The sequence below is a fragment of the Schistocerca gregaria genome, unplaced genomic scaffold (assembly GCF_023897955.1).
Source record: "Schistocerca gregaria isolate iqSchGreg1 unplaced genomic scaffold, iqSchGreg1.2 ptg000337l, whole genome shotgun sequence".
Taxonomy (NCBI): domain Eukaryota; kingdom Metazoa; phylum Arthropoda; class Insecta; order Orthoptera; family Acrididae; genus Schistocerca; species Schistocerca gregaria.
Window position 1 is genome coordinate 382,525 of NW_026061802.1, and position 26,887 is coordinate 409,411.

Sequence of the window (26,887 nt, forward strand, 5' to 3'; positions counted from 1 at the left end):
CAGCTATAAGGTCCTGGGCTGACGCATCTCAAGCGAGCAATCCGCATGGCAGCATTGTAGCCAGAAGAGCAAAATAATGCATCCACCGGGAATCGAACCCGGGCCACCCTCGTGGTGGCCGAGCATTCTACCACTTTTGTTGTTGTTGTTGTTGTTCTCATTTTGTTCGTTGCAGTTGTTGGGGGGCGGACGTCCGATGACGCCCGTTCAAGTTCATCGTTGACTCAGTCCTTCATTAGAGGGAGCAGATAACCCTCTGACCGAACACGCTGAGTTATCGTGCCGGCATACCTTAAGATTATGAGACTTAGGCACTACCTACTGCGCTACCGACACACAAACCACTGAGCCACAGATGCTCGACAAGCTACCCATGCAATACGAGCAGCTGTTGGCAGGGAAAGTGGGATTGCCACCCAGCGACGTCGAAAAAAGGACTAAACTCGCGGAGTCCCCCACTACACTGCCTTAAAACGACCGCTCATCACTATCGTGTGAGTAACCTTGCGTCAGCGGCGACGAGTCTTGCCCAAAGACGTAGCGTGCTTGGAGGCGCTGCCCGAATGCGTGTGGATGCACCCTCCTACCTCGTAATGCGCCTGCAGCTCCTATAGCCGTGGGCCGCTGCCGGCGGGCGGGAAGCCGACACAGCGCGGCGTTGCGAGCAGTGGCACTGCAGTGGTGTTGTAATTATGAGCATAGTTTCCTGCCAAGCAGTTGATTCGGGTTCGATTCCCGGCCACCGCAAGTGGCGCTAATATTTCCCTGTCATTATGTGGGCTCCTGCTGTTAAATTAACGTTTTTTTTTTTCGTCGTTGCACCACCCAGACCATCCTGTGGTATGTCCCGACTTGTCCCGACTTTGCTCGGCTGACGCGAAAGCTGACGCTTGGAAATCGCCCTTATGTAAAGGACAGGCACTATAGACGGCTGTGAGAGGTGAGGTGTGGCGGGTACCAAAACGCGATATTTTCTGCTCCTTCTTCCAAAACAAAAAAAGAAAAAACCGACGCAGTCGGTAAGACATTTTTATATTCTTCTTTTTGCTTTTTCATCCTATGTTTCCCATTTTTTTCGATTTTTAAATTAAGGTTTTGTTTCGTCGTTGCACCACCCAGACCATCCTGTAGTATGTCCCGACTTGTCCCGACTTTGCTCGGCTGACGCGAAAGCTGACGCTTGGAAATCGCCCTTATGTAAAGGACAGGCACTATAGACGTCTGTGAGAGGTGAGGTGTGGCGGGTACCAAAACGCGACATTTTCTGCTCCTTGTGCCAAAACAAAAAAAGAAAAAAACCGACGCAGTCGGTAAGACTTTTTTATATTCTTCTTTTTGCTTTTTCATCCTATTTTTCCCATTTTTCCGATTTTTAAATTAAGGTTTTGTTTCGTCGTTGCACCACCCAGACCATCCTGTAGTATGTCCCGACTTGTCCCGACTTTGCTCGGCTGACGCGAAAGCTGACGCTTGGAAATCGCCCTTATGTAAACGACAGGCACTATAAACGGCTGTGAGAGGTGAGGTGTGGCGAGGTACCAAAACGGGATATTTTCTGCTCCTTCTTCCAAAACAAAAAAAGAAAAAAAAACCAACGCAGTCGGTAGGACTCGAACCTACGCTCCCAGAGGGAATCTGATTTCTAGTCAGACGCCTTAACCACTCGGCCACGACTGCTTGTAGGACAAGCAACCCTCGAAACGTGAAAAACACAACCGATTGCGTCTGCGCAGATTGTTGACAGGAAACAAAAACCGTGCACTGATTACGGCAGGGCTACTATCGCTATGACACGAGACATTACGGAAGCGTTAAAATCTTCGCCCGGACAGGGACTTGAACCCTGGACCCTTAGGTTAAAAGCCTAATGCTCTACCGACTGAGCTATTCGGGCTTTGGGTTGTTGCGGCTGGAGCTGCTTCAAGCAACGTGATTAACTGGGACGTGTGTGTAGGCTTCTGGCGCTACTGGCGACTTCACCGACTTCTCACTGACGCTGGTAGCAGCCCACAGCGGACCAGTGCCTCTTCTCCCTTTATTCCGGTGCTGACAGTAACTGCATCACGTGCCTGCTTTCCCCGATTACGTTCGGTTGAAGCTAAGGAAGAAGGGCGACCAACGACAGTTCGAAGGCCAAAACATAGAGCGTTGTGTGCGCAAACAGTTCCGTTCCGGTACCGGCAATCGAACCCGGGCCTCCTGGGTGAAAGCCAGGTATCCTAGCCACTAGACCACACAGAACTTGCTTGACAACAGTGAGATTTACTCCGTCTCTTCTCGTATTTTGTGCTGAATCTGGACTAAGTGCTGTTCTCTGCTTGCGATCATATCTGCGCCTACAGACCGGCATGGCGCACAGTTCAAAATTGACTGTCCATTGCTGTGTGCATCGCATTTTGCTTGTAACAGGGGAGGAGAAATATCAAACTTGTTACGTCGTCATAATTGGAAGTAAACATTTTGACGCTGAGGAGTGCACTTCGAGTGGATAACGGACGACAGTTAAGTACGTTCCCTAGCAACAGCAACGCCGTTAATGCAGCCATGATGTACAGAAAATTAAATGCCCCGGGTGAGGATAGAACTCACGACCTTAAGATTATGAGACTTACGCGCTGCCTACTGCGCTACCGAGGCACGCGGGAGACGACCTACCAGGAAACTAGCTAAGCCTCACATATTAGAGATAGACAGTTTGCGCTTTCTGAACAATCTGTTGTCTTGCTACACGTGCTGTCCCGACTCTCTAGATTAAACTGCAGCCGCAGCTATACAGCTATAAGGTCCTGGGCTGACGCATCTCAAGCGAGCAATCCGCGTGGCAGCATTGTAGCCAGAAGAGCAAAATAATGCATCCACCGGGAATCGAACCCGGGCCACCCTCGTGGTGGCCGAGCATTCTACCACTTTTGTTGTTGTTGTTGTTGTTCTCATTTTGTTCGTTGCAGTTGTTGGGGGGCGGACGTCCGATGACGCCCGTTCAAGTTCATCGTTGACTCAGTCCTTCATTAGAGGGAGCAGATAACCCTCTGACCGAACACGCTGAGTTATCGTGCCGGCATACCTTAAGATTATGAGACTTAGGCACTACCTACTGCGCTACCGACACACAAACCACTGAGCCACAGATGCTCGACAAGCTACCAATGCAATACGAGCAGCTGTTGGCAGGGAAAGTGGGATTGCCACCCAGCGACGTCGAAAAAAGGACTAAACTCGCGGAGTCCTCCACTACACTGCCTTAAAACGACCGCTCATCACTATAGTGTGAGTAACCTTGCGTCAGCGGCGACGAGTCTTGCCCAAAGACGTATCGTGCTTGGAGGCGCTGCCCGAATGCGTGTGGATGCACCCTCCTACCTCGTAATGCGCCTGCAGCTCCTATAGCCGTGGGCCGCTGCCGGCGGGCGGGAAGCCGACACAGCGCGGCGTTGCGAGCAGTGGCACTGCAGTGGTGTTGTAATTATGAGCATAGTTTCCTGCCAAGCAGTTGATTCGGGTTCGATTCCCGGCCACCGCAAGTGGCGCTAATATTTCCCTGTCATTATGTGGGCTCCTGCTGTTAAATTAACGTTTTTTTTTCGTCGTTGCACCACCCAGACCATCCTGTGGTATGTCCCGACTTGTCCCGACTTTGCTCGGCTGACGCGAAAGCTGACGCTTGGAAATCGCCCTTATGTAAAGGACAGGCACTATAGACGGCTGTGAGAGTTGAGGTGTGGCGGGTACCAAAACGCGACATTTTCTGCTCCTTGTGCCAAAACAAAAAAAGAAAAAAACCGACGCAGTCGGTAAGACTTTTTTATATTCTTCTTTTTGCTTTTTCATCCTATTTTTCCCATTTTTTCGATTTTTAAATTAAGGTTTTGTTTCGTCGTTGCACCACCCAGACCATCCTGTAGTATGTCCCGACTTGTCCCGACTTTGCTCGGCTGACGCGAAAGCTGACGCTTGGAAATCGCCCTTATGTAAACGACAGGCACTATAAACGGCTGTGAGAGGTGAGGTGTGGCGAGGTACCAAAACGGGATATTTTCTGCTCCTTCTTCCAAAACAAAAAAAGAAAAAAAACCAACACAGTCGGTAGGACTCGAACCTACGCTCCCAGAGGGAATCTGATTTCTAGTCAGACGCCTTAACCACTCGGCCACGACTGCTTGGAGGACAAGCAACCCTCGAAACGTGAAAAACACAACCGATTGCGTCTGCGCAGAATGTTGACAGGAAACAAAAACCGTGCACTGATTACGGCAGGGCTACTATCGCTATGACACGAGACATTACGGAAGCGTTAAAATCTTCGCCCGGACAGGGACTTGAACCCTGGACCCTTAGGTTAAAAGCCTAATGCTCTACCGACTGAGCTATTCGGGCTTTGGGTTGTTGCGGCTGGAGCTGCTTCAAGCAACGTGATTAACTGGGACGTGTGTGTAGGCTTCTGGCGCTACTGGCGACTTCACCGACTTCTCACTGACGCTGGTAGCAGCCCACAGCGGACCAGTGCCTCTTCTCCCTTTATTCCGGTGCTGACAGTAACTGCATCACGTGCCTGCTTTCCCCGATTACGTTCGGTTGAAGCTAAGGAAGAAGGGCGACCAACGACAGTTCGAAGGCCAAAACATAGAGCGTTGTGTGCGCAAACAGTTCCGTTCCGGTACCGGCAATCGAACCCGGGCCTCCTGGGTGAAAGCCAGGTATCCTAGCCACTAGACCACACAGAACTTGCTTGACAACAGTGAGATTTACTCCGTCTCTTCTCGTATTTTGTGCTGAATCTGGACTAAGTGCTGTTCTCTGCTTGCGATCATATCTGCGCCTACAGACCGGCATGGCGCACAGTTCAAAATTGACTGTCCATTGCTGTGTGCATCGCATTTTGCTTGTAACAGGGGAGGAGAAATATCAAACTTGTTACGTCGTCATAATTGGAAGTAAACATTTTGACGCTGAGGAGTGCACTTCGAGTGGATAACGGACGACAGTTAAGTACGTTCCCTAGCAACAGCAACGCCGTTAATGCAGCCATGATGTGCAGAAAATTAAATGCCACAGGTGAGGATCGAACTCACGACCTTAAGATTATGAGACTTACGCGCTGCCTACTGCGCTACCGAGGCACGCGGGAGACGACCTACCAGGAAACTAGCTAAGCCTCACATATTAGAGATAGACAGTTTGCGCTTTCTGAACAATCTGTTGTCTTGCTACACGTGCTGTCCCGACTCTCTAGATTAAACTGCAGCCGCAGCTATACAGCTATAAGGTCCTGGGCTGACGCATCTCAAGCGAGCAATCCGCGTGGCAGCATTGTAGCCAGAAGAGCAAAATAATGCATCCACCGGGAATCGAACCCGGGCCACCCTCGTGGTGGCCGAGCATTCTACCACTTTTGTTGTTGTTGTTGTTGTTCTCATTTTGTTCGTTGCAGTTGTTGGGGGGCGGACGTCCGATGACGCCCGTTCAAGTTCATCGTTGACTCAGTCCTTCATTAGAGGGAGCAGATAATCCTCTGACCGAACACGCTGAGTTATCGTGCCGGCATACCTTAAGATTATGAGACTTAGGCACTACCTACTGCGCTACCGACACAAAACCACTGAGCCACAGATGCTCGACAAGCTACCCATGCAATACGAGCAGCTGTTGGCAGGGAAAGTGGGATTGCCACCCAGCGACGTCGAAAAAAGGGCTAAACTCGCGGAGTCCTCCACTACACTGCCTTAAAACGACCGCTCATCACTATAGTGTGAGTAACCTTGCGTCAGCGGCGACGAGTCTTGCCCAAAGACGTAGCGTGCTTGGAGGCGCTGCCTGAATGCGTGTGGATGCACCCTCCTACCTCGTAATGCGCCTGCAGCTCCTATAGCCGTGGGCCGCTGCCGGCGGGCGGGAAGCCGACACAGCGCGGCGTTGCGAGCAGTGGCACTGCAGTGGTGTTGTAATTATGAGCATAGTTTCCTGCCAAGCAGTTGATTCGGGTTCGATTCCCGGCCACCGCAAGTGGCGCTAATATTTCCCTGTCATTATGTGGGCTCCTGCTGTTAAATTAACGTTTTTTTTTTTCGTCGTTGCACCACCCAGACCATCCTGTGGTATGTCCCGACTTGTCCCGACTTTGCTCGGCTGACGCGAAAGCTGACGCTTGGAAATCGCCCTTATGTAAAGGACAGGCACTATAGACGGCTGTGAGAGGTGAGGTGTGGCGGGTACCAAAACGCGATATTTTCTGCTCCTTCTTCCAAAACAAAAAAAGAAAAAACCGACGCAGTCGGTAAGACATTTTTATATTCTTCTTTTTGCTTTTTCATCCTATGTTTCCCATTTTTTTCGATTTTTAAATTAAGGTTTTGTTTCGTCGTTGCACCACCCAGACCATCCTGTAGTATGTCCCGACTTGTCCCGACTTTGCTCGGCTGACGCGAAAGCTGACGCTTGGAAATCGCCCTTATGTAAAGGACAGGCACTATAGACGGCTGTGAGAGTTGAGGTGTGGCGGGTACCAAAACGCGATATTTTCTGCTCCTTCTTCCAAAACAAAAAAAGAAAAAACCGACGCAGTCGGTAAGACATTTTTATATTCTTCTTTTTGCTTTTTCATCCTATGTTTCCCATTTTTTTCGATTTTTAAATTAAGGTTTTGTTTCGTCGTTGCACCACCCAGACCATCCTGTAGTATGTCCCGACTTGTCCCGACTTTGCTCGGCTGACGCGAAAGCTGACGCTTGGAAATCGCCCTTATGTAAACGACAGGCACTATAAACGGCTGTGAGAGGTGAGGTGTGGCGAGGTACCAAAACGGGATATTTTCTGCTCCTTCTTCCAAAACAAAAAAAGAAAAAAAACCAACGCAGTCGGTAGGACTCGAACCTACACTCCCAGAGGGAATCTGATTTCTAGTCAGACGCCTTAACCACTCGGCCACGACTGCTTGTAGGACAAGCAACCCTCGAAACGTGAAAAACATAACCGATTGCGTCTGCGCAGAATGTTGACAGGAAACGAAAACCGTGCACTGATTACGGCAGGGCTACTATCGCTATGACACGAGACATTACGGAAGCGTTAAAATCTTCGCCCGGACAGGGACTTGAACCCTGGACCCTTAGGTTAAAAGCCTAATGCTCTACCGACTGAGCTATTCGGGCTTTGGCTTGTTGCGGCTGGAGCTGCTTCAAGCAACGTGATTAACTGGGACGTGTGTGTAGGCTTCTGGCGCTACTGGCGACTTCACCGACTTCTCACTGACGCTGGTAGCAGCCCACAGCGGACCAGTGCCTCTTCTCCCTTTATTCCGGTGCTGACAGTAACTGCATCACGTGCCTGCTTTCCCCGATTACGTTCGGTTGAAGCTAAGGAAGAAGGGCGACCAACGACAGTTCGAAGGCCAAAACATAGAGCGTTGTGTGCGCAAACAGTTCCGTTCCGGTACCGGCAATCGAACCCGGGCCTCCTGGGTGAAAGCCAGGTATCCTAGCCACTAGACCACACAGAACTTGCTTGACAACAGTGAGATTTACTCCGTCTCTTCTCGTATTTTGTGCTGAATCTGGACTAAGTGCTGTTCTCTGCTTGCGATCATATCTGCGCCTACAGACCGGCATGGCGCACAGTTCAAAATTGACTGTCCATTGCTGTGTGCATCGCATTTTGCTTGTAACAGGGGAGGAGAAATATCAAACTTGTTACGTCGTCATAATTGGAAGTAAACATTTTGACGCTGAGGAGTGCACTTCGAGTGGATAACGGACGACAGTTAAGTACGTTCCCTAGCAACAGCAACGCCGTTAATGCAGCCATGATGTACAGAAAATTAAATGCCACAGGTGAGGATCGAACTCACGACCTTAAGATTATGAGACTTACGCGCTGCCTACTGCGCTACCGAGGCACGCGGAAGACGACCTACCAGGAAACTAGCTAAGCCTCACATATTAGAGATAGACAGTTTGCGCTTTCTGAACAATCTGTTGTCTTGCTACACGTGCTGTCCCGACTCTCTAGATTAAACTGCAGCCGCAGCTATACAGCTATAAGGTCCTGGGCTGACGCATCTCAAGCGAGCAATCCGCGTGGCAGCATTGTAGCCAGAAGAGCAAAATAATGCATCCACCGGGAATCGAACCCGGGCCACCCTCGTGGTGGCCGAGCATTCTACCACTTTTGTTGTTGTTGTTGTTGTTCTCATTTTGTTCGTTGCAGTTGTTGGGGGGCGGACGTCCGATGACGCCCGTTCAAGTTCATCGTTGACTCAGTCCTTCATTAGAGGGAGCAGATAATCCTCTGACCGAACACGCTGAGTTATCGTGCCGGCATACCTTAAGATTATGAGACTTAGGCACTACCTACTGCGCTACCGACACACAAACCACTGAGCCACAGATGCTCGACAAGCTACCAATGCAATACGAGCAGCTGTTGGCAGGGAAAGTGGGATTGCCACCCAGCGACGTCGAAAAAAGGACTAAACTCGCGGAGTCCTCCACTACACTGCCTTAAAACGACCGCTCATCACTATAGTGTGAGTAACCTTGCGTCAGCGGCGACGAGTCTTGCCCAAAGACGTATCGTGCTTGGAGGCGCTGCCTGAATGCGTGTGGATGCACCCTCCTACCTCGTAATGCGCCTGCAGCTCCTATAGCCGTGGGCCGCTGCCGGCGGGCGGGAAGCCGACACAGCGCGGCGTTGCGAGCAGTGGCACTGCAGTGGTGTTGTAATTATGAGCATAGTTTCCTGCCAAGCAGTTGATTCGGGTTCGATTCCCGGCCACCGCAAGTGGCGCTAATATTTCCCTGTCATTATGTGGGCTCCTGCTGTTAAATTAACGTTTTTTTTTTTCGTCGTTGCACCACCCAGACCATCCTGTGGTATGTCCCGACTTGTCCCGACTTTGCTCGGCTGACGCGAAAGCTGACGCTTGGAAATCGCCCTTATGTAAAGGACAGGCACTATAGACGGCTGTGAGAGGTGAGGTGTGGCGGGTACCAAAACGCGATATTTTCTGCTCCTTCTTCCAAAACAAAAAAAGAAAAAACCGACGCAGTCGGTAAGACATTTTTATATTCTTCTTTTTGCTTTTTCATCCTATGTTTCCCATTTTTTTCGATTTTTAAATTAAGGTTTTGTTTCGTCGTTGCACCACCCAGACCATCCTGTAGTATGTCCCGACTTGTCCCGACTTTGCTCGGCTGACGCGAAAGCTGACGCTTGGAAATCGCCCTTATGTAAAGGACAGGCACTATAGACGGCTGTGAGAGTTGAGGTGTGGCGGGTACCAAAACGCGACATTTTCTGCTCCTTGTGCCAAAACAAAAAAAGAAAAAAACCGACGCAGTCGGTAAGACTTTTTTATATTCTTATTTTTGCTTTTTCATCCTATTTTTCCCATTTTTTCGATTTTTAAATTAAGGTTTTGTTTCGTCGTTGCACCACCCAGACCATCCTGTAGTATGTCCCGACTTGTCCCGACTTTGCTCGGCTGACGCGAAAGCTGACGCTTGGAAATCGCCCTTATGTAAACGACAGGCACTATAAACGGCTGTGAGAGGTGAGGTGTGGCGAGGTACCAAAACGGGATATTTTCTGCTCCTTCTTCCAAAACAAAAAAAGAAAAAAACCAACGCAGTCGGTAGGACTCGAACCTACGCTCCCAGAGGGAATCTGATTTCTAGTCAGACGCCTTAACCACTCGGCCACGACTGCTTGTAGGACAAGCAACCCTCGAAACGTGAAAAACACAACCGATTGCGTCTGCGCAGAATGTTGACAGGAAACAAAAACCGTGCACTGATTACGGCAGGGCTACTATCGCTATGACACGAGACATTACGGAAGCGTTAAAATCTTCGCCCGGACAGGGACTTGAACCCTGGACCCTTAGGTTAAAAGCCTAATGCTCTACCGACTGAGCTATTCGGGCTTTGGCTTGTTGCGGCTGGAGCTGCTTCAAGCAACGTGATTAACTGGGACGTGTGTGTAGGCTTCTGGCGCTACTGGCGACTTCACCGACTTCTCACTGACGCTGGTAGCAGCCCACAGCGGACCAGTGCCTCTTCTCCCTTTATTCCGGTGCTGACAGTAACTGCATCACGTGCCTGCTTTCCCCGATTACGTTCGGTTGAAGCTAAGGAAGAAGGGCGACCAACGACAGTTCGAAGGCCAAAACATAGAGCGTTGTGTGCGCAAACAGTTCCGTTCCGGTACCGGCAATCGAACCCGGGCCTCCTGGGTGAAAGCCAGGTATCCTAGCCACTAGACCACACAGAACTTGCTTGACAACAGTGAGATTTACTCCGTCTCTTCTCGTATTTTGTGCTGAATCTGGACTAAGTGCTGTTCTCTGCTTGCGATCATATCTGCGCCTACAGACCGGCATGGCGCACAGTTCAAAATTGACTGTCCATTGCTGTGTGCATCGCATTTTGCTTGTAACAGGGGAGGAGAAATATCAAACTTGTTACGTCGTCATAATTGGAAGTAAACATTTTGACGCTGAGGAGTGCACTTCGAGTGGATAACGGACGACAGTTAAGTACGTTCCCTAGCAACAGCAACGCCGTTAATGCAGCCATGATGTACAGAAAATTAAATGCCACAGGTGAGGATCGAACTCACGACCTTAAGATTATGAGACTTACGCGCTGCCTACTGCGCTACCGAGGCACGCGGGAGACGACCTACCAGGAAACTAGCTAAGCCTCACATATTAGAGATAGACAGTTTGCGCTTTCTGAACAATCTGTTGTCTTGCTACACGTGCTGTCCCGACTCTCTAGATTAAACTGCAGCCGCAGCTATACAGCTATAAGGTCCTGGGCTGACGCATCTCAAGCGAGCAATCCGCGTGGCAGCATTGTAGCCAGAAGAGCAAAATAATGCATCCACCGGGAATCGAACCCGGGCCACCCTCGTGGTGGCCGAGCATTCTACCACTTTTGTTGTTGTTGTTGTTGTTCTCATTTTGTTCGTTGCAGTTGTTGGGGGGCGGACGTCCGATGACGCCCGTTCAAGTTCATCGTTGACTCAGTCCTTCATTAGAGGGAGCAGATAACCCTCTGACCGAACACGCTGAGTTATCGTGCCGGCATACCTTAAGATTATGAGACTTAGGCACTACCTACTGCGCTACCGACACACAAACCACTGAGCCACAGATGCTCGACAAGCTACCAATGCAATACGAGCAGCTGTTGGCAGGGAAAGTGGGATTGCCACCCAGCGACGTCGAAAAAAGGACTAAACTCGCGGAGTCCTCCACTACACTGCCTTAAAACGACCGCTCATCACTATAGTGTGAGTAACCTTGCGTCAGCGGCGACGAGTCTTGCCCAAAGACGTATCGTGCTTGGAGGCGCTGCCTGAATGCGTGTGGATGCACCCTCCTACCTCGTAATGCGCCTGCAGCTCCTATAGCCGTGGGCCGCTGCCGGCGGGCGGGAAGCCGACACAGCGCGGCGTTGCGAGCAGTGGCACTGCAGTGGTGTTGTAATTATGAGCATAGTTTCCTGCCAAGCAGTTGATTCGGGTTCGATTCCCGGCCACCGCAAGTGGCGCTAATATTTCCCTGTCATTATGTGGGCTCCTGCTGTTAAATTAACGTTTTTTTTTTTCGTCGTTGCACCACCCAGACCATCCTGTGGTATGTCCCGACTTGTCCCGACTTTGCTCGGCTGACGCGAAAGCTGACGCTTGGAAATCGCCCTTATGTAAAGGACAGGCACTATAGACGGCTGTGAGAGGTGAGGTGTGGCGGGTACCAAAACGCGATATTTTCTGCTCCTTCTTCCAAAACAAAAAAAGAAAAAACCGACGCAGTCGGTAAGACATTTTTATATTCTTCTTTTTGCTTTTTCATCCTATGTTTCCCATTTTTTTCGATTTTTAAATTAAGGTTTTGTTTCGTCGTTGCACCACCCAGACCATCCTGTAGTATGTCCCGACTTGTCCCGACTTTGCTCGGCTGACGCGAAAGCTGACGCTTGGAAATCGCCCTTATGTAAAGGACAGGCACTATAGACGGCTGTGAGAGTTGAGGTGTGGCGGGTACCAAAACGCGACATTTTCTGCTCCTTGTGCCAAAACAAAAAAAGAAAAAAACCGACGCAGTCGGTAAGACTTTTTTATATTCTTCTTTTTGCTTTTTCATCCTATTTTTCCCATTTTTTCGATTTTTAAATTAAGGTTTTGTTTCGTCGTTGCACCACCCAGACCATCCTGTAGTATGTCCCGACTTGTCCCGACTTTGCTCGGCTGACGCGAAAGCTGACGCTTGGAAATCGCCCTTATGTAAACGACAGGCACTATAAACGGCTGTGAGAGGTGAGGTGTGGCGAGGTACCAAAACGGGATATTTTCTGCTCCTTCTTCCAAAACAAAAAAAGAAAAAAACCAACGCAGTCGGTAGGACTCGAACCTACGCTCCCAGAGGGAATCTGATTTCTAGTCAGACGCCTTAACCACTCGGCCACGACTGCTTGTAGGACAAGCAACCCTCGAAACGTGAAAAACACAACCGATTGCGTCTGCGCAGAATGTTGACAGGAAACAAAAACCGTGCACTGATTACGGCAGGGCTACTATCGCTATGACACGAGACATTACGGAAGCGTTAAAATCTTCGCCCGGACAGGGACTTGAACCCTGGACCCTTAGGTTAAAAGCCTAATGCTCTACCGACTGAGCTATTCGGGCTTTGGCTTGTTGCGGCTGGAGCTGCTTCAAGCAACGTGATTAACTGGGACGTGTGTGTAGGCTTCTGGCGCTACTGGCGACTTCACCGACTTCTCACTGACGCTGGTAGCAGCCCACAGCGGACCAGTGCCTCTTCTCCCTTTATTCCGGTGCTGACAGTAACTGCATCACGTGCCTGCTTTCCCCGATTACGTTCGGTTGAAGCTAAGGAAGAAGGGCGACCAACGACAGTTCGAAGGCCAAAACATAGAGCGTTGTGTGCGCAAACAGTTCCGTTCCGGTACCGGCAATCGAACCCGGGCCTCCTGGGTGAAAGCCAGGTATCCTAGCCACTAGACCACACAGAACTTGCTTGACAACAGTGAGATTTACTCCGTCTCTTCTCGTATTTTGTGCTGAATCTGGACTAAGTGCTGTTCTCTGCTTGCGATCATATCTGCGCCTACAGACCGGCATGGCGCACAGTTCAAAATTGACTGTCCATTGCTGTGTGCATCGCATTTTGCTTGTAACAGGGGAGGAGAAATATCAAACTTGTTACGTCGTCATAATTGGAAGTAAACATTTTGACGCTGAGGAGTGCACTTCGAGTGGATAACGGACGACAGTTAAGTACGTTCCCTAGCAACAGCAACGCCGTTAATGCAGCCATGATGTACAGAAAATTAAATGCCACAGGTGAGGATCGAACTCACGACCTTAAGATTATGAGACTTACGCGCTGCCTACTGCGCTACCGAGGCACGCGGGAGACGACCTACCAGGAAACTAGCTAAGCCTCACATATTAGAGATAGACAGTTTGCGCTTTCTGAACAATCTGTTGTCTTGCTACACGTGCTGTCCCGACTCTCTAGATTAAACTGCAGCCGCAGCTATACAGCTATAAGGTCCTGGGCTGACGCATCTCAAGCGAGCAATCCGCGTGGCAGCATTGTAGCCAGAAGAGCAAAATAATGCATCCACCGGGAATCGAACCCGGGCCACCCTCGTGGTGGCCGAGCATTCTACCACTTTTGTTGTTGTTGTTGTTGTTCTCATTTTGTTCGTTGCAGTTGTTGGGGGGCGGACGTCCGATGACGCCCGTTCAAGTTCATCGTTGACTCAGTCCTTCATTAGAGGGAGCAGATAACCCTCTGACCGAACACGCTGAGTTATCGTGCCGGCATACCTTAAGATTATGAGACTTAGGCACTACCTACTGCGCTACCGACACACAAACCACTGAGCCACAGATGCTCGACAAGCTACCAATGCAATACGAGCAGCTGTTGGCAGGGAAAGTGGGATTGCCACCCAGCGACGTCGAAAAAAGGACTAAACTCGCGGAGTCCTCCACTACACTGCCTTAAAACGACCGCTCATCACTATAGTGTGAGTAACCTTGCGTCAGCGGCGACGAGTCTTGCCCAAAGACGTAGCGTGCTTGGAGGCGCTGCCTGAATGCGTGTGGATGCACCCTCCTACCTCGTAATGCGCCTGCAGCTCCTATAGCCGTGGGCCGCTGCCGGCGGGCGGGAAGCCGACACAGCGCGGCGTTGCGAGCAGTGGCACTGCAGTGGTGTTGTAATTATGAGCATAGTTTCCTGCCAAGCAGTTGATTCGGGTTCGATTCCCGGCCACCGCAAGTGGCGCTAATATTTCCCTGTCATTATGTGGGCTCCTGCTGTTAAATTAACGTTTTTTTTTTTCGTCGTTGCACCACCCAGACCATCCTGTGGTATGTCCCGACTTGTCCCGACTTTGCTCGGCTGACGCGAAAGCTGACGCTTGGAAATCGCCCTTATGTAAAGGACAGGCACTATAGACGGCTGTGAGAGGTGAGGTGTGGCGGGTACCAAAACGCGATATTTTCTGCTCCTTCTTCCAAAACAAAAAAAGAAAAAACCGACGCAGTCGGTAAGACATTTTTATATTCTTCTTTTTGCTTTTTCATCCTATGTTTCCCATTTTTTTCGATTTTTAAATTAAGGTTTTGTTTCGTCGTTGCACCACCCAGACCATCCTGTAGTATGTCCCGACTTGTCCCGACTTTGCTCGGCTGACGCGAAAGCTGACGCTTGGAAATCGCCCTTATGTAAAGGACAGGCACTATAGACGGCTGTGAGAGTTGAGGTGTGGCGGGTACCAAAACGCGACATTTTCTGCTCCTTGTGCCAAAACAAAAAAAGAAAAAAACCGACGCAGTCGGTAAGACTTTTTTATATTCTTATTTTTGCTTTTTCATCCTATTTTTCCCATTTTTTCGATTTTTAAATTAAGGTTTTGTTTCGTCGTTGCACCACCCAGACCATCCTGTAGTATGTCCCGACTTGTCCCGACTTTGCTCGGCTGACGCGAAAGCTGACGCTTGGAAATCGCCCTTATGTAAACGACAGGCACTATAAACGGCTGTGAGAGGTGAGGTGTGGCGAGGTACCAAAACGGGATATTTTCTGCTCCTTCTTCCAAAACAAAAAAAGAAAAAACCAATGCAGTCGGTAGGACTCGAACCTACGCTCCCAGAGGGAATCTGATTTCTAGTCAGACGCCTTAACCACTCGGCCACGACTGCTTGTAGGACAAGCAACCCTCGAAACGTGAAAAACACAACCGATTGCGTCTGCGCAGAATGTTGACAGGAAACAAAAACCGTGCACTGATTACGGCAGGGCTACTATCGCTATGACACGAGACATTACGGAAGCGTTAAAATCTTCGCCCGGACAGGGACTTGAACCCTGGACCCTTAGGTTAAAAGCCTAATGCTCTACCGACTGAGCTATTCGGGCTTTGGCTTGTTGCGGCTGGAGCTGCTTCAAGCAACGTGATTAACTGGGACGTGTGTGTAGGCTTCTGGCGCTACTGGCGACTTCACCGACTTCTCACTGACGCTGGTAGCAGCCCACAGCGGACCAGTGCCTCTTCTCCCTTTATTCCGGTGCTGACAGTAACTGCATCACGTGCCTGCTTTCCCCGATTACGTTCGGTTGAAGCTAAGGAAGAAGGGCGACCAACGACAGTTCGAAGGCCAAAACATAGAGCGTTGTGTGCGCAAACAGTTCCGTTCCGGTACCGGCAATCGAACCCGGGCCTCCTGGGTGAAAGCCAGGTATCCTAGCCACTAGACCACACAGAACTTGCTTGACAACAGTGAGATTTACTCCGTCTCTTCTCGTATTTTGTGCTGAATCTGGACTAAGTGCTGTTCTCTGCTTGCGATCATATCTGCGCCTACAGACCGGCATGGCGCACAGTTCAAAATTGACTGTCCATTGCTGTGTGCATCGCATTTTGCTTGTAACAGGGGAGGAGAAATATCAAACTTGTTACGTCGTCATAATTGGAAGTAAACATTTTGACGCTGAGGAGTGCACTTCGAGTGGATAACGGACGACAGTTAAGTACGTTCCCTAGCAACAGCAACGCCGTTAATGCAGCCATGATGTACAGAAAATTAAATGCCACAGGTGAGGATCGAACTCACGACCTTAAGATTATGAGACTTACGCGCTGCCTACTGCGCTACCGAGGCACGCGGGAGACGACCTACCAGGAAACTAGCTAAGCCTCACATATTAGAGATAGACAGTTTGCGCTTTCTGAACAATCTGTTGTCTTGCTACACGTGCTGTCCCGACTCTCTAGATTAAACTGCAGCCGCAGCTATACAGCTATAAGGTCCTGGGCTGACGCATCTCAAGCGAGCAATCCGCGTGGCAGCATTGTAGCCAGAAGAGCAAAATAATGCATCCACCGGGAATCGAACCCGGGCCACCCTCGTGGTGGCCGAGCATTCTACCACTTTTGTTGTTGTTGTTGTTGTTCTCATTTTGTTCGTTGCAGTTGTTGGGGGGCGGACGTCCGATGACGCCCGTTCAAGTTCATCGTTGACTCAGTCCTTCATTAGAGGGAGCAGATAACCCTCTGACCGAACACGCTGAGTTATCGTGCCGGCATACCTTAAGATTATGAGACTTAGGCACTACCTACTGCGCTACCGACACACAAACCACTGAGCCACAGATGCTCGACAAGCTACCAATGCAATACGAGCAGCTGTTGGCAGGGAAAGTGGGATTGCCACCCAGCGACGTCGAAAAAAGGACTAAACTCGCGGAGTCCTCCACTACACTGCCTTAAAACGACCGCTCATCACTATAGTGTGAGTAACCTTGCGTCAGCGGCGACGAGTCTTGCCCAAAGACGTAGCGTGCTTGGAGGCGCTGCCTGAATGCGTGTGGATGCACCCTCCTACCTCGTAATGCGCCTGCAGCTCCTATAGCCGTGGGCCGCTGCCGGCGGGCGGGAAGCCGACACAGCGCGGCGTTGCGAGCAGTGGCACTGCAGTGGTGTTGTAATTATGAGCATAGTTTCCTGCCAAGCAGTTGATTCGGGTTCGATTCCCGGCCACCGCAAGTGGCGCTAATATTTCCCTGTCATTATGTGGGCTCCTGCTGTTAAATTAACGTTTTTTTTTTTTCGTCGTTGCACCACCCAGACCATCCTGTGGTATGTCCCGACTTGTCCCGACTTTGCTCGGCTGACGCGAAAGCTGACGCTTGGAAATCGCCCTTATGTAAAGGACAGGCACTATAGACGGCTGTGAGAGGTGAGGTGTGGCGGGTACCAAAACGCGATATTTTCTGCTCCTTCTTCCAAAACAAAAAAAGAAAAAACCGACGCAGTCGGTAAGACATTTTTATATTCTTCTTTTTGCTTTTTCATCCTATGTTTCCCATTTTTTTCGATTTTTAAATTAAGGTTTTGTTTCGTCGTTGCACCACCCAGACCATCCTGTAGTATGTCCCGACTTGTCCCGACTTTGCTCGGCTGACGCGAAAGCTGACGCTTGGAAATCGCCCTTATGTAAAGGACAGGCACTATAGACGGCTGTGAGAGTTGAGGTGTGGCGGGTACCAAAACGCGACATTTTCTGCTCCTTGTGCCAAAACAAAAAAAGAAAAAAACCGACGCAGTCGGTAAGACTTTTTTATATTCTTATTTTTGCTTTTTCATCCTATTTTTCCCATTTTTTCGATTTTTAAATTAAGGTTTTGTTTCGTCGTTGCACCACCCAGACCATCCTGTAGTATGTCCCGACTTGTCCCGACTTTGCTCGGCTGACGCGAAAGCTGACGCTTGGAAATCGCCCTTATGTAAACGACAGGCACTATAAACGGCTGTGAGAGGTGAGGTGTGGCGAGGTACCAAAACGGGATATTTTCTGCTCCTTCTTCCAAAACAAAAAAAGAAAAAACCAATGCAGTCGGTAGGACTCGAACCTACGCTCCCAGAGGGAATCTGATTTCTAGTCAGACGCCTTAACCACTCGGCCACGACTGCTTGTAGGACAAGCAACCCTCGAAACGTGAAAAACACAACCGATTGCGTCTGCGCAGAATGTTGACAGGAAACAAAAACCGTGCACTGATTACGGCAGGGCTACTATCGCTATGACACGAGACATTACGGAAGCGTTAAAATCTTCGCCCGGACAGGGACTTGAACCCTGGACCCTTAGGTTAAAAGCCTAATGCTCTACCGACTGAGCTATTCGGGCTTTGGCTTGTTGCGGCTGGAGCTGCTTCAAGCAACGTGATTAACTGGGACGTGTGTGTAGGCTTCTGGCGCTACTGGCGACTTCACCGACTTCTCACTGACGCTGGTAGCAGCCCACAGCGGACCAGTGCCTCTTCTCCCTTTATTCCGGTGCTGACAGTAACTGCATCACGTGCCTGCTTTCCCCGATTACGTTCGGTTGAAGCTAAGGAAGAAGGGCGACCAACGACAGTTCGAAGGCCAAAACATAGAGCGTTGTGTGCGCAAACAGTTCCGTTCCGGTACCGGCAATCGAACCCGGGCCTCCTGGGTGAAAGCCAGGTATCCTAGCCACTAGACCACACAGAACTTGCTTGACAACAGTGAGATTTACTCCGTCTCTTCTCGTATTTTGTGCTGAATCTGGACTAAGTGCTGTTCTCTGCTTGCGATCATATCTGCGCCTACAGACCGGCATGGCGCACAGTTCAAAATTGACTGTCCATTGCTGTGTGCATCGCATTTTGCTTGTAACAGGGGAGGAGAAATATCAAACTTGTTACGTCGTCATAATTGGAAGTAAACATTTTGACGCTGAGGAGTGCACTTCGAGTGGATAACGGACGACAGTTAAGTACGTTCCCTAGCAACAGCAACGCCGTTAATGCAGCCATGATGTACAGAAAATTAAATGCCACAGGTGAGGATCGAACTCACGACCTTAAGATTATGAGACTTACGCGCTGCCTACTGCGCTACCGAGGCACGCGGGAGACGACCTACCAGGAAACTAGCTAAGCCTCACATATTAGAGATAGACAGTTTGCGCTTTCTGAACAATCTGTTGTCTTGCTACACGTGCTGTCCCGACTCTCTAGATTAAACTGCAGCCGCAGCTATACAGCTATAAGGTCCTGGGCTGACGCATCTCAAGCGAGCAATCCGCGTGGCAGCATTGTAGCCAGAAGAGCAAAATAATGCATCCACCGGGAATCGAACCCGGGCCACCCTCGTGGTGGCCGAGCATTCTACCACTTTTGTTGTTGTTGTTGTTGTTCTCATTTTGTTCGTTGCAGTTGTTGGGGGGCGGACGTCCGATGACGCCCGTTCAAGTTCATCGTTGACTCAGTCCTTCATTAGAGGGAGCAGATAACCCTCTGACCGAACACGCTGAGTTATCGTGCCGGCATACCTTAAGATTATGAGACTTAGGCACTACCTACTGCGCTACCGACACACAAACCACTGAGCCACAGATGCTCGACAAGCTACCAATGCAATACGAGCAGCTGTTGGCAGGGAAAGTGGGATTGCCACCCAGCGACGTCGAAAAAAGGACTAAACTCGCGGAGTCCTCCACTACACTGCCTTAAAACGACCGCTCATCACTATAGTGTGAGTAACCTTGCGTCAGCGGCGACGAGTCTTGCCCAAAGACGTAGCGTGCTTGGAGGCGCTGCCTGAATGCGTGTGGATGCACCCTCCTACCTCGTAATGCGCCTGCAGCTCCTATAGCCGTGGGCCGCTGCCGGCGGGCGGGAAGCCGACACAGCGCGGCGTTGCGAGCAGTGGCACTGCAGTGGTGTTGTAATTATGAGCATAGTTTCCTGCCAAGCAGTTGATTCGGGTTCGATTCCCGGCCACCGCAAGTGGCGCTAATATTTCCCTGTCATTATGTGGGCTCCTGCTGTTAAATTAACGTTTTTTTTTTTCGTCGTTGCACCACCCAGACCATCCTGTGGTATGTCCCGACTTGTCCCGACTTTGCTCGGCTGACGCGAAAGCTGACGCTTGGAAATCGCCCTTATGTAAAGGGCAGGCACTATAGACGGCTGTGAGAGGTGAGGTGTGGCGGGTACCAAAACGCGATATTTTCTGCTCCTTCTTCCAAAACAAAAAAAGAAAAAACCGACGCAGTCGGTAAGACATTTTTATATTCTTCTTTTTGCTTTTTCATCCTATGTTTCCCATTTTTTTCGATTTTTAAATTAAGGTTTTGTTTCGTCGTTGCACCACCCAGACCATCCTGTAGTATGTCCCGACTTGTCCCGACTTTGCTCGGCTGACGCGAAAGCTGACGCTTGGAAATCGCCCTTATGTAAAGGACAGGCACTATAGACGGCTGTGAGAGTTGAGGTGTGGCGGGTACCAAAACGCGACATTTTCTGCTCCTTGTGCCAAAACAAAAAAAGAAAAAAACCGACGCAGTCGGTAAGACTTTTTTATATTCTTATTTTTGCTTTTTCATCCTATTTTTCCCATTTTTTCGATTTTTAAATTAAGGTTTTGTTTCGTCGTTGCACCACCCAGACCATCCTGTAGTATGTCCCGACTTGTCCCGACTTTGCTCGGCTGACGCGAAAGCTGACGCTTGGAAATCGCCCTTATGTAAACGACAGGCACTATAAACGGCTGTGAGAGGTGAGGTGTGGCGAGGTACCAAAACGGGATATTTTCTGCTCCTTCTTCCAAAACAAAAAAAGAAAAAACCAACGCAGTCGGTAGGACTCGAACCTACGCTCCCAGAGGGAATCTGATTTCTAGTCAGACGCCTTAACCACTCGGCCACGACTGCTTGTAGGACAAGCAACCCTCGAAACGTGAAAAACACAACCGATTGCGTCTGCGCAGAATGTTGACAGGAAACAAAAACCGTGCACTGATTACGGCAGGGCTACTATCGCTATGACACGAGACATTACGGAAGCGTTAAAATCTTCGCCCGGACAGGGACTTGAACCCTGGACCCTTAGGTTAAAAGCCTAATGCTCTACCGACTGAGCTATTCGGGCTTTGGCTTGTTGCGGCTGGAGCTGCTTCAAGCAACGTGATTAACTGGGACGTGTGTGTAGGCTTCTGGCGCTACTGGCGACTTCACCGACTTCTCACTGACGCTGGTAGCAGCCCACAGCGGACCAGTGCCTCTTCTCCCTTTATTCCGGTGCTGACAGTAACTGCATCACGTGCCTGCTTTCCCCGATTACGTTCGGTTGAAGCTAAGGAAGAAGGGCGACCAACGACAGTTCGAAGGCCAAAACATAGAGCGTTGTGTGCGCAAACAGTTCCGTTCCGGTACCGGCAATCGAACCCGGGCCTCCTGGGTGAAAGCCAGGTATCCTAGCCACTAGACCACACAGAACTTGCTTGACAACAGTGAGATTTACTCCGTCTCTTCTCGTATTTTGTGCTGAATCTGGACTAAGTGCTGTTCTCTGCTTGCGATCATATCTGCGCCTACAGACCGGCATGGCGCACAGTTCAAAATTGACTGTCCATTGCTGTGTGCATCGCATTTTGCTTGTAACAGGGGAGGAGAAATATCAAACTTGTTACGTCGTCATAATTGGAAGTAAACATTTTGACGCTGAGGAGTGCACTTCGAGTGGATAACGGACGACAGTTAAGTACGTTCCCTAGCAACAGCAACGCCGTTAATGCAGCCATGATGTACAGAAAATTAAATGCCCCGGGTGAGGATAGAACTCACGACCTTAAGATTATGAGACTTACGCGCTGCCTACTGCGCTACCGAGGCACGCGGGAGACGACCTACCAGGAAACTAGCTAAGCCTCACATATTAGAGATAGACAGTTTGCGCTTTCTGAACAATCTGTTGTCTTGCTACACGTGCTGTCCCGACTCTCTAGATTAAACTGCAGCCGCAGCTATACAGCTATAAGGTCCTGGGCTGACGCATCTCAAGCGAGCAATCCGCGTGGCAGCATTGTAGCCAGAAGAGCAAAATAATGCATCCACCGGGAATCGAACCCGGGCCACCCTCGTGGTGGCCGAGCATTCTACCACTTTTGTTGTTGTTGTTGTTGTTCTCATTTTGTTCGTTGCAGTTGTTGGGGGGCGGACGTCCGATGACGCCCGTTCAAGTTCATCGTTGACTCAGTCCTTCATTAGAGGGAGCAGATAACCCTCTGACCGAACACGCTGAGTTATCGTGCCGGCATACCTTAAGATTATGAGACTTAGGCACTACCTACTGCGCTACCGACACACAAACCACTGAGCCACAGATGCTCGACAAGCTACCAATGCAATACGAGCAGCTGTTGGCAGGGAAAGTGGGATTGCCACCCAGCGACGTCGAAAAAAGGACTAAACTCGCGGAGTCCTCCACTACACTGCCTTAAAACGACCGCTCATCACTATAGTATGAGTAACCTTGCGTCAGCGGCGACGAGTCTTGCCCAAAGACGTAGCGTGCTTGGAGGCGCTGCCCGAATGCGTGTGGATGCACCCTCCTACCTCGTAATGCGCCTGCAGCTCCTATAGCCGTGGGCCGCTGCCGGCGGGCGGGAAGCCGACACAGCGCGGCGTTGCGAGCAGTGGCACTGCAGTGGTGTTGTAATTATGAGCATAGTTTCCTGCCAAGCAGTTGATTCGGGTTCGATTCCCGGCCACCGCAAGTGGCGCTAATATTTCCCTGTCATTATGTGGGCTCCTGCTGTTAAATTAACGTTTTTTTTTTTCGTCGTTGCACCACCCAGACCATCCTGTGGTATGTCCCGACTTGTCCCGACTTTGCTCGGCTGACGCGAAAGCTGACGCTTGGAAATCGCCCTTATGTAAAGGACAGGCACTATAGACGGCTGTGAGAGGTGAGGTGTGGCGGGTACCAAAACGCGATATTTTCTGCTCCTTCTTCCAAAACAAAAAAAGAAAAAACCGACGCAGTCGGTAAGACATTTTTATATTCTTCTTTTTGCTTTTTCATCCTATGTTTCCCATTTTTTTCGATTTTTAAATTAAGGTTTTGTTTCGTCGTTGCACCACCCAGACCATCCTGTAGTATGTCCCGACTTGTCCCGACTTTGCTCGGCTGACGCGAAAGCTGACGCTTGGAAATCGCCCTTATGTAAAGGACAGGCACTATAGACGGCTGTGAGAGTTGAGGTGTGGCGGGTACCAAAACGCGACATTTTCTGCTCCTTGTGCCAAAACAAAAAAAGAAAAAAACCGACGCAGTCGGTAAGACTTTTTTATATTCTTCTTTTTGCTTTTTCATCCTATTTTTCCCATTTTTTCGATTTTTAAATTAAGGTTTTGTTTCGTCGTTGCACCACCCAGACCATCCTGTAGTATGTCCCGACTTGTCCCGACTTTGCTCGGCTGACGCGAAAGCTGACGCTTGGAAATCGCCCTTATGTAAACGACAGGCACTATAAACGGCTGTGAGAGGTGAGGTGTGGCGAGGTACCAAAACGGGATATTTTCTGCTCCTTCTTCCAAAACAAAAAAAGAAAAAAAACCAACGCAGTCGGTAGGACTCGAACCTACGCTCCCAGAGGGAATCTGATTTCTAGTCAGACGCCTTAACCACTCGGCCACGACTGCTTGTAGGACAAGCAACCCTCGAAACGTGAAAAACACAACCGATTGCGTCTGCGCAGAATGTTGACAGGAAACAAAAACCGTGCACTGATTACGGCAGGGCTACTATCGCTATGACACGAGACATTACGGAAGCGTTAAAATCTTCGCCCGGACAGGGACTTGAACCCTGGACCCTTAGGTTAAAAGCCTAATGCTCTACCGACTGAGCTATTCGGGCTTTGGCTTGTTGCGGCTGGAGCTGCTTCAAGCAACGTGATTAACTGGGACGTGTGTGTAGGCTTCTGGCGCTACTGGCGACTTCACCGACTTCTCACTGACGCTGGTAGCAGCCCACAGCGGACCAGTGCCTCTTCTCCCTTTATTCCGGTGCTGACAGTAACTGCATCACGTGCCTGCTTTCCCCGATTACGTTCGGTTGAAGCTAAGGAAGAAGGGCGACCAACGACAGTTCGAAGGCCAAAACATAGAGCGTTGTGTGCGCAAACAGTTCCGTTCCGGTACCGGCAATCGAACCCGGGCCTCCTGGGTGAAAGCCAGGTATCCTAGCCACTAGACCACACAGAACTTGCTTGACAACAGTGAGATTTACTCCGTCTCTTCTCGTATTTTGTGCTGAATCTGGACTAAGTGCTGTTCTCTGCTTGCGATCATATCTGCGCCTACAGACCGGCATGGCGCACAGTTCAAAATTGACTGTCCATTGCTGTGTGCATCGCATTTTGCTTGTAACAGGGGAGGAGAAATATCAAACTTGTTACGTCGTCATAATTGGAAGTAAACATTTTGACGCTGAGGAGTGCACTTCGAGTGGATAACGGACGACAGTTAAGTACGTTCCCTAGCAACAGCAACGCCGTTAATGCAGCCATGATGTACAGAAAATTAAATGCCCCGGGTGAGGATAGAACTCACGACCTTAAGATTATGAGACTTACGCGCTGCCTACTGCGCTACCGAGGCACGCGGGAGACGACCTACCAGGAAACTAGCTAAGCCTCACATATTAGAGATAGACAGTTTGCGCTTTCTGAACAATCTGTTGTCTTGCTACACGTGCTGTCCCGACTCTCTAGATTAAACTGCAGCCGCAGCTATACAGCTATAAGGTCCTGGGCTGACGCATCTCAAGCGAGCAATCCGCGTGGCAGCATTGTAGCCAGAAGAGCAAAATAATGCATCCACCGGGAATCGAACCCGGGCCACCCTCGTGGTGGCCGAGCATTCTACCACTTTTGTTGTTGTTGTTGTTGTTCTCATTTTGTTCGTTGCAGTTGTTGGGGGGCGGACGTCCGATGACGCCCGTTCAAGTTCATCGTTGACTCAGTCCTTCATTAGAGGGAGCAGATAACCCTCTGACCGAACACGCTGAGTTATCGTGCCGGCATACCTTAAGATTATGAGACTTAGGCACTACCTACTGCGCTACCGACACACAAACCACTGAGCCACAGATGCTCGACAAGCTACCAATGCAATACGAGCAGCTGTTGGCAGGGAAAGTGGGATTGCCACCCAGCGACGTCGAAAAAAGGACTAAACTCGCGGAGTCCTCCACTACACTGCCTTAAAACGACCGCTCATCACTATAGTATGAGTAACCTTGCGTCAGCGGCGACGAGTCTTGCCCAAAGACGTAGCGTGCTTGGAGGCGCTGCCCGAATGCGTGTGGATGCACCCTCCTACCTCGTAATGCGCCTGCAGCTCCTATAGCCGTGGGCCGCTGCCGGCGGGCGGGAAGCCGACACAGCGCGGCGTTGCGAGCAGTGGCACTGCAGTGGTGTTGTAATTATGAGCATAGTTTCCTGCCAAGCAGTTGATTCGGGTTCGATTCCCGGCCACCGCAAGTGGCGCTAATATTTCCCTGTCATTATGTGGGCTCCTGCTGTTAAATTAACGTTTTTTTTTTTCGTCGTTGCACCACCCAGACCATCCTGTGGTATGTCCCGACTTGTCCCGACTTTGCTCGGCTGACGCGAAAGCTGACGCTTGGAAATCGCCCTTATGTAAAGGACAGGCACTATAGACGGCTGTGAGAGGTGAGGTGTGGCGGGTACCAAAACGCGATATTTTCTGCTCCTTCTTCCAAAACAAAAAAAGAAAAAACCGACGCAGTCGGTAAGACATTTTTATATTCTTCTTTTTGCTTTTTCATCCTATGTTTCCCATTTTTTTCGATTTTTAAATTAAGGTTTTGTTTCGTCGTTGCACCACCCAGACCATCCTGTAGTATGTCCCGACTTGTCCCGACTTTGCTCGGCTGACGCGAAAGCTGACGCTTGGAAATCGCCCTTATGTAAACGACAGGCACTATAAACGGCTGTGAGAGGTGAGGTGTGGCGAGGTACCAAAACGGGATATTTTCTGCTCCTTCTTCCAAAACAAAAAAAGAAAAAAAACCAACGCAGTCGGTAGGACTCGAACCTACGCTCCCAGAGGGAATCTGATTTCTAGTCAGACGCCTTAACCACTCGGCCACGACTGCTTGTAGGACAAGCAACCCTCGAAACGTGAAAAACACAACCGATTGCGTCTGCGCAGAATGTTGACAGGAAACAAAAACCGTGCACTGATTACGGCAGGGCTACTATCGCTATGACACGAGACATTACGGAAGCGTTAAAATCTTCGCCCGGACAGGGACTTGAACCCTGGACCCTTAGGTTAAAAGCCTAATGCTCTACCGACTGAGCTATTCGGGCTTTGGTTTGTTGCGGCTGGAGCTGCTTCAAGCAACGTGATTAACTGGGACGTGTGTGTAGGCTTCTGGCGCTACTGGCGACTTCACCGACTTCTCACTGACGCTGGTAGCAGCCCACAGCGGACCAGTGCCTCTTCTCCCTTTATTCCGGTGCTGACAGTAACTGCATCACGTGCCTGCTTTCCCCGATTACGTTCGGTTGAAGCTAAGGAAGAAGGGCGACCAACGACAGTTCGAAGGCCAAAACATAGAGCGTTGTGTGCGCAAACAGTTCCGTTCCGGTACCGGCAATCGAACCCGGGCCTCCTGGGTGAAAGCCAGGTATCCTAGCCACTAGACCACACAGAACTTGCTTGACAACAGTGAGATTTACTCCGTCTCTTCTCGTATTTTGTGCTGAATCTGGACTAAGTGCTGTTCTCTGCTTGCGATCATATCTGCGCCTACAGACCGGCATGGCGCACAGTTCAAAATTGACTGTCCATTGCTGTGTGCATCGCATTTTGCTTGTAACAGGGGAGGAGAAATATCAAACTTGTTACGTCGTCATAATTGGAAGTAAACATTTTGACGCTGAGGAGTGCACTTCGAGTGGATAACGGACGACAGTTAAGTACGTTCCCTAGCAACAGCAAC

General features: G+C 50.0%; 29 non-coding genes across 29 annotated transcripts; all 29 read right to left on the reverse strand.

Annotated features, from left to right (window-relative positions):
* Positions 1-1,595: 1,595 nt before the first annotated feature.
* Positions 1,596-1,677, reverse strand: Trnas-aga (transfer RNA serine (anticodon AGA)). The gene has a single exon. It is a non-coding gene; the product is annotated as a tRNA-Ser (tRNA).
* A 144-nt stretch (positions 1,678-1,821) lies between these two features.
* Trnak-uuu (transfer RNA lysine (anticodon UUU)) lies at positions 1,822-1,894 on the reverse strand. The gene has a single exon. It is a non-coding gene; the product is annotated as a tRNA-Lys (tRNA).
* Positions 1,895-2,564: 670 nt separating this feature from the next.
* Trnam-cau (transfer RNA methionine (anticodon CAU)) lies at positions 2,565-2,637 on the reverse strand. The gene has a single exon. It is a non-coding gene; the product is annotated as a tRNA-Met (tRNA).
* A 1,438-nt stretch (positions 2,638-4,075) lies between these two features.
* Trnas-aga (transfer RNA serine (anticodon AGA)) lies at positions 4,076-4,157 on the reverse strand. Its single transcript has one exon. It is a non-coding gene; the product is annotated as a tRNA-Ser (tRNA).
* Positions 4,158-4,301: 144 nt separating this feature from the next.
* Positions 4,302-4,374, reverse strand: Trnak-uuu (transfer RNA lysine (anticodon UUU)). The gene has a single exon. It is a non-coding gene; the product is annotated as a tRNA-Lys (tRNA).
* Positions 4,375-5,044: 670 nt separating this feature from the next.
* On the reverse strand, positions 5,045-5,117 carry Trnam-cau (transfer RNA methionine (anticodon CAU)). Its single transcript has one exon. It is a non-coding gene; the product is annotated as a tRNA-Met (tRNA).
* Positions 5,118-6,846: 1,729 nt separating this feature from the next.
* Positions 6,847-6,928, reverse strand: Trnas-aga (transfer RNA serine (anticodon AGA)). Its single transcript has one exon. It is a non-coding gene; the product is annotated as a tRNA-Ser (tRNA).
* Positions 6,929-7,072: 144 nt separating this feature from the next.
* Trnak-uuu (transfer RNA lysine (anticodon UUU)) lies at positions 7,073-7,145 on the reverse strand. The gene has a single exon. It is a non-coding gene; the product is annotated as a tRNA-Lys (tRNA).
* Positions 7,146-7,815: 670 nt separating this feature from the next.
* Trnam-cau (transfer RNA methionine (anticodon CAU)) lies at positions 7,816-7,888 on the reverse strand. The gene has a single exon. It is a non-coding gene; the product is annotated as a tRNA-Met (tRNA).
* Positions 7,889-9,617: 1,729 nt separating this feature from the next.
* On the reverse strand, positions 9,618-9,699 carry Trnas-aga (transfer RNA serine (anticodon AGA)). The gene has a single exon. It is a non-coding gene; the product is annotated as a tRNA-Ser (tRNA).
* A 144-nt stretch (positions 9,700-9,843) lies between these two features.
* Positions 9,844-9,916, reverse strand: Trnak-uuu (transfer RNA lysine (anticodon UUU)). The gene has a single exon. It is a non-coding gene; the product is annotated as a tRNA-Lys (tRNA).
* A 670-nt stretch (positions 9,917-10,586) lies between these two features.
* Positions 10,587-10,659, reverse strand: Trnam-cau (transfer RNA methionine (anticodon CAU)). Its single transcript has one exon. It is a non-coding gene; the product is annotated as a tRNA-Met (tRNA).
* Positions 10,660-12,388: 1,729 nt separating this feature from the next.
* Positions 12,389-12,470, reverse strand: Trnas-aga (transfer RNA serine (anticodon AGA)). Its single transcript has one exon. It is a non-coding gene; the product is annotated as a tRNA-Ser (tRNA).
* A 144-nt stretch (positions 12,471-12,614) lies between these two features.
* On the reverse strand, positions 12,615-12,687 carry Trnak-uuu (transfer RNA lysine (anticodon UUU)). The gene has a single exon. It is a non-coding gene; the product is annotated as a tRNA-Lys (tRNA).
* A 670-nt stretch (positions 12,688-13,357) lies between these two features.
* Trnam-cau (transfer RNA methionine (anticodon CAU)) lies at positions 13,358-13,430 on the reverse strand. Its single transcript has one exon. It is a non-coding gene; the product is annotated as a tRNA-Met (tRNA).
* Positions 13,431-15,158: 1,728 nt separating this feature from the next.
* On the reverse strand, positions 15,159-15,240 carry Trnas-aga (transfer RNA serine (anticodon AGA)). The gene has a single exon. It is a non-coding gene; the product is annotated as a tRNA-Ser (tRNA).
* A 144-nt stretch (positions 15,241-15,384) lies between these two features.
* On the reverse strand, positions 15,385-15,457 carry Trnak-uuu (transfer RNA lysine (anticodon UUU)). Its single transcript has one exon. It is a non-coding gene; the product is annotated as a tRNA-Lys (tRNA).
* Positions 15,458-16,127: 670 nt separating this feature from the next.
* On the reverse strand, positions 16,128-16,200 carry Trnam-cau (transfer RNA methionine (anticodon CAU)). The gene has a single exon. It is a non-coding gene; the product is annotated as a tRNA-Met (tRNA).
* A 1,729-nt stretch (positions 16,201-17,929) lies between these two features.
* Trnas-aga (transfer RNA serine (anticodon AGA)) lies at positions 17,930-18,011 on the reverse strand. The gene has a single exon. It is a non-coding gene; the product is annotated as a tRNA-Ser (tRNA).
* Positions 18,012-18,155: 144 nt separating this feature from the next.
* Trnak-uuu (transfer RNA lysine (anticodon UUU)) lies at positions 18,156-18,228 on the reverse strand. The gene has a single exon. It is a non-coding gene; the product is annotated as a tRNA-Lys (tRNA).
* Positions 18,229-18,898: 670 nt separating this feature from the next.
* Trnam-cau (transfer RNA methionine (anticodon CAU)) lies at positions 18,899-18,971 on the reverse strand. Its single transcript has one exon. It is a non-coding gene; the product is annotated as a tRNA-Met (tRNA).
* Positions 18,972-20,699: 1,728 nt separating this feature from the next.
* Trnas-aga (transfer RNA serine (anticodon AGA)) lies at positions 20,700-20,781 on the reverse strand. Its single transcript has one exon. It is a non-coding gene; the product is annotated as a tRNA-Ser (tRNA).
* A 144-nt stretch (positions 20,782-20,925) lies between these two features.
* Positions 20,926-20,998, reverse strand: Trnak-uuu (transfer RNA lysine (anticodon UUU)). The gene has a single exon. It is a non-coding gene; the product is annotated as a tRNA-Lys (tRNA).
* Positions 20,999-21,668: 670 nt separating this feature from the next.
* On the reverse strand, positions 21,669-21,741 carry Trnam-cau (transfer RNA methionine (anticodon CAU)). Its single transcript has one exon. It is a non-coding gene; the product is annotated as a tRNA-Met (tRNA).
* A 1,730-nt stretch (positions 21,742-23,471) lies between these two features.
* On the reverse strand, positions 23,472-23,553 carry Trnas-aga (transfer RNA serine (anticodon AGA)). Its single transcript has one exon. It is a non-coding gene; the product is annotated as a tRNA-Ser (tRNA).
* Positions 23,554-23,697: 144 nt separating this feature from the next.
* On the reverse strand, positions 23,698-23,770 carry Trnak-uuu (transfer RNA lysine (anticodon UUU)). The gene has a single exon. It is a non-coding gene; the product is annotated as a tRNA-Lys (tRNA).
* A 670-nt stretch (positions 23,771-24,440) lies between these two features.
* Trnam-cau (transfer RNA methionine (anticodon CAU)) lies at positions 24,441-24,513 on the reverse strand. Its single transcript has one exon. It is a non-coding gene; the product is annotated as a tRNA-Met (tRNA).
* A 1,440-nt stretch (positions 24,514-25,953) lies between these two features.
* Trnas-aga (transfer RNA serine (anticodon AGA)) lies at positions 25,954-26,035 on the reverse strand. Its single transcript has one exon. It is a non-coding gene; the product is annotated as a tRNA-Ser (tRNA).
* Positions 26,036-26,179: 144 nt separating this feature from the next.
* Trnak-uuu (transfer RNA lysine (anticodon UUU)) lies at positions 26,180-26,252 on the reverse strand. The gene has a single exon. It is a non-coding gene; the product is annotated as a tRNA-Lys (tRNA).
* Between the last annotated feature and the right edge of the window lie 635 nt (positions 26,253-26,887).